This window comes from Thamnophis elegans, chromosome 10 (assembly GCF_009769535.1).
Source record: "Thamnophis elegans isolate rThaEle1 chromosome 10, rThaEle1.pri, whole genome shotgun sequence".
Lineage (NCBI taxonomy): Eukaryota > Metazoa > Chordata > Lepidosauria > Squamata > Colubridae > Thamnophis > Thamnophis elegans.
The window spans coordinates 5,946,590-5,960,157 of NC_045550.1; the positions used below are offsets into that span (position 1 = coordinate 5,946,590).

The window sequence follows — 13,568 nt, forward strand, 5'->3', positions numbered from 1 at the left end:
ACCATTGTGACACATGCATTCTGAGTTGCTCCAAATATAAAATATTAGACAATTGCAATACAGAGATAGGCAACCAGACCCATTGGAGAGAATACAGATTGGAACTTCATAAAAATGGTCCTCGTTTAGCAGTGCTAATTTGAATCAGGGGCGGGGTGGCGCAGTGGTTAAATGCAGCACTGCAGGCTACTTCAGCTGACTGCAGTTCTGCAGTTTGGCTGTTCAAATCTCACCAGCTCAAGGTTGACTCAGCCTTCCATCCTTCCGAGGTGGGTGAAATGAGGACCCGGATTGTTGGGGGCGATATGCTGACTCTGTAAACCGCTTAGAGAGGGCTGAAAGCCCTATGAAGTGGTATATAAGTCTAACTGCTATTGCTATTGCTAATTTGAAATGACGTGTCTATAAGGGGAAAAAAACCACTATGTTGCTTATGATGGCAATGCTGGTACTGTCAATAGTGAGAACTGCATGGGACATTAAGCAAGGACATCAAGTGGCTCTGACTTCCTGCTGGCTTCCACATTGACTTTGCTTATGGGAAACCAGCAGGGAAGGCTTCCAATCATGTGACTATGGATGCCACAATGGCTGTTGAATTATGAGGTTTGTTGTAATTAACACTAATTCAGTGCTATCGTACAATATGTTTGAACGATCACTAAACGGATGGTTGTTAAACAAGGACCATCTAAAATCTTTTATCACTTTAGTTCTTATAGGGACCATAATCCAAAACATCTGGAAAACACATGTTGCTAATCATCCTAGTTGCATTTAAAGACAGAATTTTGACTGATCTGAAGTAAGATGGTTGATTGTAAAGACATTGTAGAACTACACAGTATTTGTGAACTTAATACTTGGAAAATGGAAGGAGATTCCTGAAGGGCTTTATACATACTATATGCAACTGATGCCAGTAATCCAGGAATTTCTAGTAAAGGTTTGGAGTCCAAAGTAATCCTACATTAGACATAAATCAACAGGAAAGTTTATTTCTTGTATAGATATACCTTAATTGCTGTTCTAGATCCCTAGATTTAAAAAAAACACTGTGCAGTATGCAACTTTCCCTACCGCAAGGATCCTAAAGTTGTTGGATTCCATATTGTATCACCTGACACGGCTCATTCTGTCTAAGAATGATGGAACTGTTCTCTAACACATCTTAGGGTTGCTTTGAAGGACAAAAGTAGCTATGGTATGAAGGCATGGGTGCAGTGGTGGATGTCAAAAATTGTTCGAACCTACTCTGTGGGTGTGGCCTCCTTTGTGGGAGTGGCTTGCCACCCATGTGACCGGATGGGAGTGGCTTGCCACCCATGTGACCGCATATGAAGATGCCGACGACACTTGTCAGAACCACCTTAAATGATCTCACACATAGCACTGGCATACATAAGAATATGATGTAAACTTGTTTTTTAAAAGGCATCTTTGGTTTGCGTTAAAACAACTTCAACACACGCAATGTTCTGATTGCACCACAAACACAGTAGTCATCCTTACTTTTCACAGAGGCACTGAGTTTTATAAATAGGAGCATGATAGTATAGAATAATCATATCCAAGGACCAGTGGTGGGTTTCAAAAAATGTTTGGAACCTCTTCTGTAGGTGTGGCCTGCTTTCCGGGTCCACTGGTGGAACCTCTTCTAACCGGTTCGGTAGATTTGTGTTTAAATTTAAATTGTGTTTTAGACGAACCGGTTCTACCGAATAGGTGCAAACTGGTAGGAACCCACCTCTGCATGGGTGCTAGAAAAAATAGGAGCCCAGAGTTGTTTCTGTAAAACATTGAATATTATTGTAGATTGGTAGGTTTTATTTAATAGATCTTATTTAGTCTGTAATAAAGGATTTGTGAATGGATAGTGAATCGATTTTGAAGATCACTGTTAAGTAAAGACTGTGAGAATCAACGCCTGATTCTACATCAACTGTCTATAATAGCTTTCATTTTCCCATTGCAATGTTATATAATTTTGCCTGATTATTTAAAAGTTATATATGCATTTTTATCATACTAATTTAAAAATAACATTAAAATGAGCACGACAGGTAATCATCTCATGACCCAAGAGTATATTAAAATATTAATAACTTACATTGGAACTAATCAGTTTCCAATAGCAAGGTAAAAGCCATGTTTTTAATCTTGTTAAAAAGAACCTTTATATAAACATAGAGTGTTTTTTTAAGTAATGCGTTTCAAATAGCTCGGTGTTTCTTAAACTTTTCTCTCTCTCAGGATCTTTTTCCACTTTTAAAAATTATAGAGAGTTTTGTTTGTAAGGGATATATTTATTTTTAACCTTACTAAAAATTAAAATTAATGTATTCACTGCCACTACTACTTCTCACAATTGTTTTAAGGGATTTAAATCCTGTACAATATTTTAATATAGACTGGCAAATAATTTTGATTTTTTTTTTCAGACCCCTGAAAATCTGGAGAACCTCCTGGGATCGTGGGACCACTTTAAGAAACACTGCTAGGAGTAACTGTTGAGACTGGATGTTGAATTTGTAAGTGAATACCATCAGATGTTGCTTCTGTTAAAACCAGACTTTTTTGGGAAGTTCAGTGGGTTGACCCACACCAAACTCAACTTGGCAGATAAGGGGTAGCGTAGCTGTATCAACATAACTGAAACAGAAGTTTATTATAAGATTAATTCCGCTGATTACCTGTTAACTCCTTATGCAAAGTTTATGTGCAACCACATGTATAGGATTCAGTGGCTCTTCAGAGATATCTCTGCAGCAAAGCAATTTTGTGCTTGTCAACAGGGCAATGCATGCTATGCTTATATTCAGTGAGACTTAACTTGAAGTTCAAAATGTTTAAAAGGGAACAAATCCTGGTAAACTCTTTTAACGAGTTAATATTTTATTCTAAGGCATAATGTGGTTGTTTGGTTTTGGCTTAGCGAATTATAGGTGATTGTGGTTTTTGAGAACCTTGGTTTAAAGTTGAGATTTTTGCATGAAGATACAGAGAATTGTGATTTGCCTCATAAATTAAGCAGCTAATTGCATTGTGAAGTCAGACAAAGAATCTGCTTTTTATTAACTGCGGAATTATTCTGGGAGTTTCAAAACGGACCCTTATCTCTGAAGGCCAGTGGTGAGTACCTACCGGTTCGTACCGGTTCGGCTGAACTGGTCATGGTTTAGCAGCCTGGGTCGCTTCTACCACGCCCTTGAACTGGTTCTCTGAGCGGCGCCATAGGCGCTGCCTTCTTGCTTCTGCCCATGTGCAGAACAATTTTTATTGGACTGCGCATGTGCACACAGTGGCCATGAACAAACCGGCAGTGGTGACTACAGGAACCCACCACTGCTGAAGGCCCTATCTAACCTATCAGCCTGAGAAGACCAGTAAGTTTCTGCCTGTTTCTTTTGTGGCAGATTAGAAGAATGTGCTGTTACATTAGGGGTTTCTGTATTGGGATATGTCTTTTTATTCTCTTTTGTGGTTTATTATTTTCTGTTTACTACGCTGTTCGCAAGCACATTTTGAGACAAACTTTGGTTTGTTTCCTCTCATTGTAGAAGCAGTCGATTCACACTTAGCAGAGAAATGCAATATTTCTGCTGATATAGTTTTCAGGATGGCGGGTGTATAAATGCTGTTATTTTTGCTGTGTTTCTGTGCAGGAAGATGGATGGGACCAGTGGTGGGTTTCAAAAATTTTTCGAACCTACTCTGTGAGTGTGGCCTCCTTTGTGGGAGTGGCTTGCCGGCCATGTGACCTGGTGGGAGTGGCTTGCCGGCCATGTGTTTTCTTTCTCTCTCTCTCTCTCTCTCTCTCTCTCTCTCTCTCTCTCTCTCTCTCTCTCCTTCCTTTTGTCTCTCTGTCCCTTTTTCTTTCTTTTTTCTTTTTTTTATTTCTTTCTTTCTTCCTTTCTTTCTCTTTCTCTGTGTGAGTCTGTGTGTGTGTGTCTGTGTGTGTGAGTGAGTGGTGGGTTTCAAAAAATTTTGGAACCTCTTCTGTAGGTGTGGCCTGCTTTCCGGGTCCACTGGTGGAACCTCTTCTAACCGGTTCGGTAGATTTTTTTTTGTGTGTGTGATTTGTATATTTTATTTTCATTTTCATTTTCATACACTCACATGTATACCCCATACAGTATTAAACAGTAATTGCATCAATTCCTCTTGTCGACAATGCCCCAGAAAATAAAAGCCCGATATACCTGTTCCATCCTCCATACACCTCTTTCTTCCACCACCCTCCAACTTTCTATCTTCCCTCCATCATCCCCCTCTACCCTACTTCCCATCGCTCTCTACCACTCCTCTCTCCAGATCCGCTCCCCCCCTTCCCTTTCGCCTCCCCCCCCACCCTCTCTCCCATCCCTCTCTACCCATCTTTCTTCTTTCCTACTCCTCCTCCCCTCGGTGTATTTCCACTATATGTTAATGTGTTTTGGCTTATCCTATTTTTAAAGAAAAATTAGAGAAAAACGGTATACGGTTCGGTAGATTTGACGAACCGGTTCTACCGAACTGGTGCGAACTGGTAGAAACCCACCTCTGGATGGGACAGACAACTGGATTTTGTCGTATCTTGAGCTAGTCCCCCTTGCCCCAGCCAAACAGCTAATCGGTGTGATTGCCATTTGTCTGTTCTATGGTTGTGCATGTTCATCTTGGGAGTTGGCCCGTTGAGAAGATTATGTTTCTGTGTGTAAAAACAAGACAGCTCTTTAAAAGAAAAAAAACAACCAGGCCACCAATTGTCACAACTACACTAGCAATATAGATGACAGCAAGCACAACCAGATAAAATATTTTTCAAAAAAAAAGAAAGAAAGAAAGAAAGAAAAAGAAAATGCAGACACATGTTCATGGACTTTGAAGAGAAGAAAAGATGTCGTGAGCCCCACACTCTTTGGAAAAGACAGATTTGTGACAGTCCGCTTTTGTTGAAGACGCAGAAAGAAAAGTTTTCTTAGACGTATAGAAAGGGAAGCACACAGCAGGGCACCAGTCAGAATTCTAGTAATAGCAGCAGGGAAGAAGTGGCAGGACTGCTTTAAGCCTGATTTCATTAAATAGATGGGAGATGTCAAGGATATGTGAGTGACGAACCCCAAAGGTATTTTGTGTTGGAAGGAGGGAAATTAAAAGGATTAAACTAAGAGAAAGAATGAGAGGCAGAAAGGCTGTCACTGCTCAGCTATAGTTTCTTTTTGATACTTAAAAGGTTGGTTTGCTAATACTTAGAAGAGCCCCAGGAGGCCTAGGTTAATAAATATATGTGCAGACAGATTCAGATTCCTTCTTAAAATCTCTCAAAGAGTTGAAGGACAAGTTTAGGAAATGTATATTTGTTCTGCAAACGTGTGGGCCTGTGTAGTGCATTGTTAACAGTTGTTTTTTTGGGGGAAAAAAAGGGATTTTGGTAAAAGATAAGGTTACTTTGTTCTCATTCAAAAGTTTTATTTCTTTTAAGGCAAACATTTCATCATTCCTCAATCAGTAAGACATCGAAGTAAAATTTCTTGTATATCAAAATAATTCTAGTTTACCACCAAATTCTTGTCTAGCCTAATATATACCCCTCCCTCCCTCCACCCTCTCCCCCAACCCCCCTCCACCTTCCCCCCCCCGACTTCCCAGAACCCGTACACGGTATGGGTTTCTAACAAACACAGTCTAAAATCTATTGAGAAAAAAATAAATAAATAAAAATTATTAAAAAATTTTTAATAACATTCTACATTGACCTTAGCTTCTTCTTGCTGAACCAAGTTTAAACAATTTAAATCATTTCTGATCTTAAGCATAGGCTAACTGGAATTTCTTGGTCCCATATTTATTTTGTATATACTCAATCCATTTTTTCCAGTCTCGTTTATGTCTCTCATTTGAGTGATCTTTAAGATATGCCGATATTTTAGCCATCTCGGCTAAGTTTGTAACTTTCAATGTCCATTCTTGAGTTGTAGGCAAGTCTTCCTTCTTCCAGTATTGCGCCACCAACAGTCTTGCTGCCGTTATTAGATGCAGAATCAAGTTAGTCTCTACCACTGTAACGTCAGTACCTATACCTAGTAAGAATAGCTGAGGAGTAAACTTTATCCTTCTTTTAAAGATATTTTGCATAATCCACCATATTTTTATCCAAAATGCCTTAACCTTTTGGCAGGTCCAAAGATGTGGCTCTCTTGATGCTACATATTTTCATATATGGTGGACCTGCCAAAAGATAAGGTTACTTTGAAGCTTCTTTCCGATCCTTATTATACATAATATTTTGGTACAGTTTTGCAAAATGATGGCTCTTTTCACATTTGGTTCCTAAATGTGTTTTTTTTTTTTCCTTTTTGGCCTTTTTTAAAGCAGCCTTCCCAATCGGATGGCCACTAAATACGCTGGGTTAGAATTATTATGATCTCTCAGCCAAGCAATGGCCAGGTTGTGTTATATTTGCTTCCTCTCCTGTAGTTGCAGCAAGCAACATTTTTTTTAAAATGAATATAGTCGCTCATGCAGAAAAATATCAGGCTGCATTGATAACTTTAATTATGAAGTCCCTATTTTTCCTCAAGTGCCGGCTTCTTTGCAACAGAAGCATAGAAGGCCAGACCCGTAATAGTCTGTTATACCAGTGATCCATGGAATAATGCATCCCCGAGTAGTAACCATTAACTTCCATAGTGCATTGATTTGCGCATTAAAGGGACCCCTTGTAGGTATTTTCTAAAGAAAACTATAACTGCTCTATAGGAGCCGTCATACTTCATTGCTTCAGTAATCTGTGTATTTTGCAGTATGGAGATACACTAGGCTTTTGGCACACAATGAAATGTTATGGCTGCAGATGCGTTGTTCATAGGTTTAGGTTAATAATCTCTGAGCTGTTAGAATCCCAAAATAGTCCTGATACGTGGAGCTTAAAATGTCCCTGTGCAAAAAACGTGCACAGTATAGCTGCCCTATTCAGCCGTAAGGTTGTATTGATTATGTATTTAAGAGGTATGTGTCAGAAAGATTGACCTTTTTAACTGGGTATTCCTCCTTCCTAAATAAAGTAAGTAACATGTGGCTTAAACACACACACACACACACACACCAATGGTGGGTTTAAAAAATTGTTCGAACCTATTCTGTGGGTGTGGCCTCCTTTGTGGGAGTGGCTTGCCACCCATGTGACCGGATGGGAGTGGCTTGCCGCCCATGTGACCGGATATGAAGATGCCGACGACACTTGTCAGAACCACCTTAAATTACCTCACACACAGCACTGGCATGCATAAGAATAGGATGTACACTTGTTTTTTAAAAGGCATCTTTGGTTTGCGTTAAAACAACTTCAACACACGCAATGTTCTGATTGCACCACAAACGCAGTAGTCATCCTTACCTTTCACAGAGGCACTGAGTTTTATAAATATGAGCATGATAGTGTAGAATAATCATATCCAAGGACCAGTGGTGGGTTTCAAAAATTTTTGGAGCCTCTTCTGTAGGTGTGGCCTTCTTTTCAGGTCCACTGGTGGAACCTCTTCTAACCGGTTTGGTAGATTTCACAAACTGGTTCTACCGAATAGGTGCGAACTGGTAGGATCCCACCTCTGGCACACACACACACACACACACACACACACACACACACACACACACACACAAATAGGATCGCCAGTAATGTTTGCCCAGTAATTTTCAAATATAAGAGAAATGGAAGTTTTCTGATCTGTAGATCTCATAGAAATGTAACATATTAAACCGAGAGGCTCAGTTTTCAAGAGTGCTTTCAAGAGCCAGTTTGGTCTAGTGATTAAGGCACTGACATGGAAGCAGTTGTGTAACTGTGGGCCAGTCATTCTCTGACCAGATTGTTGTTGTGGGGAAAACTGGAGGAGAAATGAGTATGACATATGACCATAATTCAGCCTCAACTTCCATTGCTAAACGAGACAATTGTTAAGTGGGTTTTACCCCATTTTACAACCTTTCTTGCCACAGTTGTTAAGTACACTACTGCAGTTGTTAAGTTAGTGACATGGTTGTTAAAGAGCCGAGGTGGTGCAGTGGTTAGAGTGCAGTACTGCAGGCCACTTCAGCTGACTGCTATCTGCAGTTCGGCGGTTCAAATCCCACCGGCTCAAGGTTGACTCAGCCTTCCATCCTTCCAAGGTGGGTGAAATGAGGATCCAGACTGTGGGGGTGATACGCTGACTCTGTAAACCGCTTAGAGAGGGCTGAAAGCCCTATGAAGCGGTATATAAGTCTAACTGCTATTGCTATTGCTAGTAAATGAATCTGGCTTCCCCATTGACTTTGCTTGTCAGAAGATTGCAAAAGGTGATCACAGAAGCCCAGGACAATGTCATAAATACATGCCAGGTGCCAAGTGCCGGAATTTCACACGACCATGTGAAATTACAACAACAGTAAGTGTGAAAAATAGCACTTTTTCGGTGCCGTTGTAACTTCAAACGATCGTTAAACAAGTAGCTGTAAGTCAAGAACCACCCGTATTATATATGTTCGCCACCTTGAATTATTTAAAGGCAGGGTAAAAATTGTAAATAAGAAAAAAAGGCTTTCCTGATCTGAAATACTATATGGTCATTAAAAGACAAAACAAAATTTAAATAGATTATATCCTGAGTGTCAGGTGCTGCTTCATTTAATAATCAGGAAAGAAACCTCTCAACTCCATTTGTTTGAAATTAAGTGTACTTTTACTAATTACAAACGAATAGTAGCAAAGTTAAGCTGAGTCTGGTTAATTAGGCGCGAAAGCAAAGAATATCATGTATAGTTCAATCCCCTCCCCTTGGCACCCCAGTCCATAGTCCAATTATAATTCACCCTACTATCAGGTGGGAGATATCTTCAAAAAACATCACCAGGATGGAATGCTGGACAGTTAACCTTGGCGGGAAACTCCCTTCCTCCACATGCGCATTGAGATGGTCAGGCCACCGTCTAGAATCTTCCTCCAGCACATAATGATTCCCCTCCCAAATATCATGCCCCCCCTCCCCGTTTCAATGGCAGCCGAAGCAGCAGCAAAGCAGAGACTGACACTCAGCAATTCTATTTAGCTCAGTGGTCTTTCAATCCTTTTTGAGTAAGCTGTTGAGCTTCAGGGATATCTTCAACCTCATTGTTGAACGAAGGCAAATTTACTATATGCAAAAGAGAAATACTGTCTTCCTTAAACATGCAGAGGAATATTCAAAATACACTAAATTGTATTCTGTACTGTAGCAAAGCCGAGTTGTGTTATCTCACATTTGAATGCATGTACGACTGGGGTATTTATTTATTTCCTATGTATTTATGTAACAAAAAGACTCAGAATGGCTAATGCTCAATTTGGATTCATTTCAAAATTTGAACGCATGTTATGGGGTAGTGCTTTCAAATAAGTATTGTGATGGCTGTAGTTATTTACCCCAAAAAAAACATACTGCTGAGAATGTTCCTTACTGAATCATTTTCCTCCTGGAATGCTTTTTTGTACCTCAACTGAACTTCTGGTTTTGTTAGGCAATTTATCTCTAACTTTATTAGGCCCACTCCTTAATATTTTAAAAAAAATGTGTAAGGAGAGTGTCATGTGCAGAAACAGTTTTATAAATAAAGATTATGTCTGAAGCTATTTCTTTGCTTTGCTAAATATGATGGCTTCTCATCTCATGTTTGGAATGAACAAAAAGTCAATAAAATAGAATAACATCAGATGCCATTTAAGGTATTTGAGGGGCCAGATGTAATATACTTTGTGACCCGTCAAAACCATGTTCCACAAAAGCGCGGTCAACGAAAGCGCGTATGTGACGTCATCACAGCGCGACGAAAAAGATCGAAAAATTGAAATAAAAATTAAATTACAGCAAGCCGATTCACATAAAGGTAAGGGTTAGGTTTAGCGTTACGTTTAGCGTTAGGTTAAGGGTTAGCGTTAGGTTTAGGGTTAGGTTTAGGGTTAGGGTTAGGTTTAGGGTTAGGTTTGGGGGGGTTAGGGTAAGGTTTTCACTTTATTTTTACATTTTTCGATCTTTTTCGTCGCACTGTGATGACGTCACATACGCGCTTTCATCGACCGCGCTTTTGTCTACCGCGGTTTTGTGGTGGAACCATATACTTCACCTAAAGCTTCTGAACCTGCAACCCAAAACCTTTTCCTACAAGTGGTAGATTAAATGAAAACTGATTCTAACAATTGCTTCTTGCAGAGAGAATGTACCACTTCTTCCTTCAAGAGAGATAGAACTCCCTTCCTTCCCAAAAGGATAAATTTACTACTATATGAATAAAGCACATAACAACGTGTTAGGAGGCTTTGGCCAATCAGGAAATACATAGATCTGACAACACCACTTCAGATTAATAGAACTGAAGATCTGTCAACTTTCTTAGGAGTTTACAGGCTCCTATAGAGGAGTATGGAAATGATCATGAAGAAGATGCTCAACAGTCTTTTAAGAGTACACAAGCTTAGCTTTGGAAGAAGAAAGGTGTTAGATTCATTAGTTGCCTAATGCTGGTAGATCTAATAGGATCACTTTACTGTGGAGTGGCAGGCAGCACTAAAATGCCGAAAAAGAAAAGAATTGTCACAGCTCCTTCACTTAATAACCAAGAAAGAACCCACTCGACTCCATGTTTCAGAATTAATAGTACTTTTACTGATTATACGTAATGAGAAGCTAAGCAAAGCTGGATCTGAGCAAAAAGGCGCGAAAGCATTTAGATATCAATACATGATTCATTCACCTCCCCTTGGTACCCCAGTCCATAGTCCAATCGTATATCACCACAACTGTCAGGTGGGAGACATCTTCAAAAATCATCATCAGGTTGGAATGCTGGACAGTTGGCCTTGGCGGGAAACTCTCCTTGCAAACGAATGGTGAGAACAACTCCCAATTAACAGTCCTCCTGTACAGAATATTTGAGAGACCGCCTGCTGCCAATAACCTCCCAAAGACCCATTAGATCACACAGGGTCGGCCTCCTCCGGGTTCCGTCTACCAGCCAATGCCACCTGGCTACTACCCGGGGGAGGGCCTTCTCTGTGGCAGCTGCGGCCCTCTGGAACGAACTCCCCGCAGGGATTCGGACCCTCACCTCTCTCCAGGCCTTCCGAAAAGCCGTCAAAACCTGGCTTTGCCGGCAGGCCTGGGGTTGATGAGTTCCCCTCCCCTCTCGACTTGTGTGGTTGTGTGATTCTTGGCTATTTTAATTACTTGTATTCTGTTCTATGTTTCCCCTTTTCCCCTTTTGAGTTGTTCGCCGCCCTGAGTCCCTCCCGGAGAAGGGCGGCATACAAATAATAAAATTCAATTCAATTCCCTCACCCAAATACCATGCCCTCCCTCCCCGTTTCAATGGCAGCCGAAAAGCAAGCAGCAAAATAGAGGCTGACAAGAATAGTCCGACCAAAAGAAGGATGGCAAAGTCTTCCATTTTCATTTGCCTGCATAATATATTTAATATATTTCATATTATGAGATAACACCTGGTTATTTCAGGTTATCTCTGTGCAAGAAGCAATTGTTAGTCCCTGGTTTCATCCAATCTTTTCATTCCCTTCTAGGAAAAGTTGTTGGGCTGGCACCTTCGGAAGTTTTGGGTGAAATATATTTCAGATCCAAATCAAATACTACAATGCAGAAGAAATTGTAGCGCTGCTGAAAACACACTGGATCAACAATTGTTTTTTTTCATTGGTAAAGCGGATATGATTAGTAAGGGATGTTTCTTTTTTGTTTCTTGCATGAACAGTTGAAGCCTATATACTTAATATACTTAACAATCGGATAATAATAGTCTAAGATCAGTAGGTTAATGAGTATATAATTTATTTATAAATGCATTTATAGCACTGACAATTACTGCTTTTGGGTTGACACACCGAATCTGTCATCTAGTAATGATAATGAACTCAGGTTGTCTTCAAATATATTTTTTCCAATATGTCAGATAGTGTTCAACTGGGAATTAGAAAAAGAATTAGGCCTAAAAGAAATCTGGCTGGTGATTGTTCTTATTAGGCAACCAGTTTTTGGCTTGTGAGGCTGCTGTCAAATGTGAAGAAGCCATCAAGTCCTACTTGTATTATTATGATACTATTTTATTGTTTCTTACAAATTGCCAATCATATTGACATTGGTAATAGTGAAAAACCAAGATTGGTCGTAGCATTGAGAAGGAGACATCCTGGGCCACACAGTTTATCATTCAGGAAGCACCCTAGGATCCCGGAGCCATAGTGGCCTAGTGATTAGAATGCAGTATTGCAGGCTGACTCTGTTCATTGCCAGGAGTTTGATCCTGACTGGCTCAAGGTTGACTCATCCTTTCAAGGTCAGTAAAATGAGAACCCGCATTGTTTGGGGCAATATGTTGATTCTCGAAACCACTTAGAGAGGGTTGCAAAGCATTGTGAAGCGGTATATAAATCTAAGTGCTATTGCAATTGCTATCCTGGCAGAAAAAGAAATTTTGGAGCTTATTTAGAGCTTCATCCACGGGGTGGGTTTCAACCGGTTCGCGGCGGTCCCCACAAACCGGTTGGTCGGCGAACCCGGAAATAAGTAACTTCTGGGAACGGCGAATGGCCCACCTGCCCGCCCGTGCTCCTTACCGGTTTTTGAAGGCTTCTGCGCTTCCACGCAGGCGCATGGCAGATACAGCGCCTGCACGATTCTCTGCGAGCAGCTGGATAGCACATACAGCGCCTGCACGATTCTCTGCGAGCAGTTGGAGCATCGCGCAGGCGCTAAGACGCATGCGTGAACTGCGCGTGTGCACGAGGATGCCGCTGGGCCCATTCCAACCGAACCGGTTGGAACGGGATTAGCAACCCATCACTGTTCATCCAGATCAGGGGTGGGTTTCTCGCCCCGTTCCAACCGGTTCGGTTGGAACGAGGCCGGCGGCGTCCTCGTGCACACGCGCAGCGCACACATGCGTACTAGCGTCTGTGCGATGCTCCAGCTGCTCCTGGAGGATCGTGCAGGCGCTGTATGCGTCCTGCGCATGCGTGGAAGCGCAGAACTCGTCAAAACCGGGTAAGGAACGCGGGCGGGCGGGGGGGCCCTTCGCCGTTCCCGGAAGTTACTTACTTCCGGGTTCGCCGACCAACCGGTTCGCGGGGACCGCCGCGAACCGGTTGAAACCCACCCCTGATCCAGATGTCTGTATATAAACGTGAGAGAGAAAGAGATAAATACACTCTTTCCTTCAACAGGAGATATTATCCTGTAAACCATTTCATACCTAGGAGAAGTGAATGGATGCGCCTTTAGTCCTCTCCAGCTGCATCTTAAGACAAATTGACTCTGTGCTTGGTATACATTAATAATGAGAGAGAACTGTCTGAATGTAAGTGGCCATGGCTTATCTTTTTGACAGTTCGAAAGTTCAGCTTTCCTTTCCTCATCACTGAAAGCGCGATAAAAGAGCTCTGACCTTCATTTCAGGAAGCAGATAATAGTGCCATGACATTGTTTACAGTTTTTTTCCACGGTTAATCATTTTTGAAAAATTAAAAATTTAATGTGCTGTTTTTTGAGATTAACAATGAATGGGCT

The 13,568-nt window shown here is 41.1% G+C and overlaps 1 protein-coding gene across 5 annotated transcripts in view; it reads left to right on the forward strand.

Annotated features, from left to right (window-relative positions):
* CTBP2 (C-terminal binding protein 2) overlaps positions 1–13,568 on the forward strand; it is a 270,925-nt gene that overhangs the window by 138,164 nt on the left and 119,193 nt on the right. For 4 of the 5 annotated variants that reach the window (XM_032225573.1, XM_032225572.1, XM_032225571.1 and 1 more), the window contains one exon: positions 2,442–2,531. The gene's annotated coding sequence lies outside the window, so the exon portion shown is untranslated. Of the gene's footprint in view, positions 1–2,441; positions 2,532–11,569; positions 11,721–13,568 lie in introns of all 5 variants that reach the window. The other variant, XM_032225574.1, reaches the window with a different exon arrangement.